Raw genomic sequence first — 357 nt, 5'->3', positions numbered from 1 at the left:
GATAAAGAGTTGAGATTACAATTGTGTGTACCATGTTGATGGCGCCATTGATGATCACAATTTCGTGCACCAAGTTTTTGGTGCCGTTGCCGGGGATTGTTGAGTTTGGACAACTGACGGTTCATCTTGTTGCTTATATTAGGTATTTTTTCTTCAGAGTTCTTAAGAATGAATTCTAGTGTTTCAAGATGATCTGTTGAAATCTGGCTGGCTTTGAAGCCATGTCTAATTTTATTGGACCGAGGTTTCAATTTATCATCACAAGAGCATGTTGATTTCTATCAATCTTGCTGTTGGAGCAGTGATCTGCTAAGGCTTGGCTGGCCATTGGCCATGTCTAGTGTTTTGGACCGAAGC

This window comes from Arachis duranensis, chromosome 7 (genome assembly GCF_000817695.3).
Source record: "Arachis duranensis cultivar V14167 chromosome 7, aradu.V14167.gnm2.J7QH, whole genome shotgun sequence".
Lineage (NCBI taxonomy): Eukaryota > Viridiplantae > Streptophyta > Magnoliopsida > Fabales > Fabaceae > Arachis > Arachis duranensis.
The sequence above is the reverse complement of the archived record's forward strand: the minus strand, read 5'-3'. Positions refer to the sequence as shown.